Source organism: Penaeus japonicus, unplaced genomic scaffold, assembly GCF_977035675.1.
Source record: "Penaeus japonicus unplaced genomic scaffold, GWHDUDI00000001_assembly GWHDUDI00002114, whole genome shotgun sequence".
In the NCBI taxonomy this organism is placed as follows: Eukaryota; Metazoa; Arthropoda; class Malacostraca; order Decapoda; family Penaeidae; genus Penaeus; species Penaeus japonicus.
Genome location: NW_028236516.1, coordinates 1,296 through 4,962, shown reverse-complemented (window position 1 = coordinate 4,962; position 3,667 = coordinate 1,296). Strand labels below are relative to the sequence as shown.

Genomic DNA, 3,667 nt, shown 5'->3' with positions numbered 1-3,667 from the left:
AAAGTAATCGCTTTTCTAAAGGAGACAAAACTTTATGACCTTATATAGATTGATAAAATAAAATGCAATGTTGGGGGGTGGGGGGGGGGGCACCCCGCTGGTGATTAGCCAATAAATCCAACAAGCAAGCAAGCAAGTTTGGACAGCAGATAGCCTCTAGCACATGAGCCACTAGCTCGGCCAAGCACTGCTCACAACCTGTGCCCTTTTGGCACTTGTTGTCTTTTACATTTTATTGTATTTTATTGTTTTACAAGGGTTGCGGCCATAGATAAATTCATGGCCAGGCCAAAGAGAATATTTTTGATATGAAAGGAGGAGAGACCTTTTGTTTTGTGTTGAATATAATAAATAATGATCGGAACTATTGATTTTATATCTTTCAAGACCTAATCTGTAAAATACTGAAAATAAGAATGTTTGCTTGACTCTAGCCACGCCTGCTCGGCAATGTCCTGTGTAGGAACTCTTTCTTTCCACATACAAACTGACATACACTCATACACATACATAACATACATTTTACACGTCTTCGACTGTCTCGCAAATACACGGGTGCTGATCCCTTATCAGCTGGTGGCAGCCTACCCCTACACAGGACAGGATTCACGTTACCATGGATTCAATCGGGATTTTACTTTGGGGCAAGGGAATATCTCGGGGAATCACTACATGTGTGTGTGTGTGTGTGTGTGTGTGTGTGTGTGTGTGTGCATATGGCCGCGTGTACATGATTACGTGTGTATGCTTGTGTTCTGTTGAGTGGAAGTTTGACCTTGACTTTCCACTCGGATGAAAAGTTCATTTCTTTGAGCTCTTTAAAGCAAATGTTATTGAAGTGTGTTATGGAAATGTATGTTAGGGAAGGGAGTATTATAAAAGTGTGTTTTATAGAAGCTTTTATGTTATGGAAAATATGCTAAGCTTATTGCACTGCGCAACGGACCGTCTGGACTCCGGCCAGGAATGATACGTGTTGAAATGACATCATACTGCATAGGAGTGTAGAGTTCGTAACTATTGTATCCTGAATTAGTGTTATTTTCGCAAATATCTCTAAAGTAAACTGTTCAAAGGGCAAATCTGAACTAAAAGGTAATTATATCATTGTTTGTTTGTTTGTTTTTATATATTCATATCTGTTTGATTGTACGTTTGTGTGCGTGTGCGTGTGTGTGTGTGTGTATGCACGTTTTGCAATTGTGATTGTGTTTATCAGTGAATATGTGTGAGAGTGAGTGTCTGCTCGTTACCTCCAGCACCAACAGCCAACGGAATGACATCCCAGGCAAGCAATGCGGAACTTGTAAGTACACAGCCACAGGAAGACATACTGAGGGAGGGAGGGAGAGAGAGAGAGAGAGAGAGAGAGAGAGAGAGAGAGAGAGAGAGAGAGAGAGAGAGAGAGAGAGAGAGAGAGAGAGAAAGAGAGAGAGAGAGAGAGAGGAGGGGGGAGTATAAAAGGTAAAAGGATAACAGATGAATATAAAGAAAGTGAGGAGAGAGAGACGACAGGGAAGAGAGGAAGGGAAAGAGGCAAGAGAGGTGGGAGGAGAACAGTAAACAGAGAACAGACGAAGGGAAAGAGAGAGAAAGAAAAGAAGAAAGAGACATATAGAGAAATTTGGATGGAGAAGAAGGCAGGAGAGAGAGACTGAGTGGGGTTGAAAGTAGAAAGGCAGAGATAAATGGAAAATGAGGGACATGGAGCAAAAGGGGAAACTTGGATAAATAGACAGGGTGTAGGGGAAAGCATAGAGATGACAGGAAGAGAAAGGACTAGAATTTCATAGATGAAATGAGCTAGACGGAGTTAGGAGCTAGAGATAGGTAGAGAGAGATAGAGTTAGAAATAGATAGAGAGAGAGAAATTGGGGCCTCTACGCACTGTACATCAAAGCTACAACACAGCTGATATGATTATATGGTGTGTAAAAACACAATGTACTGAAATGTGCACAGACATTGACAAGGATTCCTGCTGAACAAAACGAGAAGAAATCAACGTAGGAAAAGACAGGAAAGCGAAAAGATCTTGGGTATATTGATGTTTTTTTCATTTTTTCCTTTTTTGTATAGGCAATAAGATACTCGTCCATGTGGAAGTGGGAAGTCCTGACCATAGCCTTTCCCTTTCAGCTTGCTCTGGTGGAAGCAGGCGACGCCGAAGGGCTGCAGACCGCCCTCGGCTCCCTATCTGCAGGCGCCCTCTCGACTTTCTTGGGTGACACGGATTTCTTGGGTAAGCCAGCAATAGCAATCTTTTTAGAAAGTCCATTTCGACATTTTCTTTATGGCTCGTGTGTGAAGTAGAATTAATTAGGTCTTGGCTTTTGATGGCCAGAGATGCTGATGACGAGATTCACAGAAATTTGAACTATGGAAACAGAATATGAATTAGCATCTGCTGAAACTTATATACATTTAACAAGAAAATGAGGGAAGCAAATCTGAAGAGCCAAACTGAATTATATTTATGAATCCCTTTATCTCTGACTCCTTTCAATTCCAGATGCATTGCTTTTTGAACAGTACAAATTTGATAAGCAGGAAAAATCTAAATCGATTCATTATTATTATTATTATTATTATTATTATTATACTTCCCTATATACATATATATATATATATATATATATATATATATATATATATAAATATATATATATATATATACATATATATATATATAGTATATATATATATATATATATATTTATATATATATATATATAAATATATATATATATAATATATATATATATATATACCCCCGCAAATAATGGAATGTCTATATGACTCGCACTATATACAGGAACTCTGCACGCAACAGTGCTTCGAAGCAGCTTAATAGGACCATGCCCTTCCCCCTATATAGGGAAATATAATGATAATGATAATAATTATAATAATTTTAAAAATTGAGAATCAATACATAATGATCGACTTATATTTACACTGCTTATATATATTATATATATATATATATATATATATATATATATATTATATATATATATATATATGCATATATATATATATATATATATATATATATATATATATATATATATATAGATATATATGTATATATATTATATATATTATAAAAAAAGGGTTGTAAAATCTAAATCGATTCATTATTGTTATTATTATGATTATTTTGTTAAATTATTATTATTAATTATCATTATCATTATTATTATATTTCCCTTTATACATATATATTTACCTATAAATATATATTATATATATATTTCTATCTTATACTATATATATATATTATACATTTTATACCTATACATAATACAAAGAGAGAAGAGAGAAGGACTGAGAGAGAGAGAGAGGGACTGTAGAGAGAGAGAGGGAGAGGAGAGACTTTGAGAGAGAGAGGAGTGGAGAGAGAGAGACTGTTATTTAGAGAAGAGAGAGAGAGAGAGAGACTGTTATTGAGGTGAGAGAGGAGAGAGGGAAGAGGAGAGAGAGAGAGGACTGTAGCGAGAGGAGGAGAGAGGGAGAGAGAGACTGTATAGAGGGAGAGAGAGAGGAGAGAGTAGAGGACTGTGAGGAGAGAGAGAGAGGAATTAAATATATATATATATATATATATATATATATAGAATCATATATAATATTATATATCTTATTTATATAGCGAGAGGGAGAG

The 3,667-nt window shown here is 35.8% G+C and overlaps 1 long non-coding RNA gene across 1 annotated transcript; it reads left to right on the top strand.

Annotated features, from left to right (window-relative positions):
• Positions 1 to 434: 434 nt before the first annotated feature.
• On the top strand, positions 435 to 2,544 carry LOC122242116 (uncharacterized). Its single transcript, XR_015190928.1, has 2 exons — positions 435 to 1,306; positions 2,140 to 2,544. It is a non-coding gene; the product is annotated as an uncharacterized LOC122242116 (long non-coding RNA).
• The last annotated feature ends 1,123 nt before the right edge of the window (positions 2,545 to 3,667 follow it).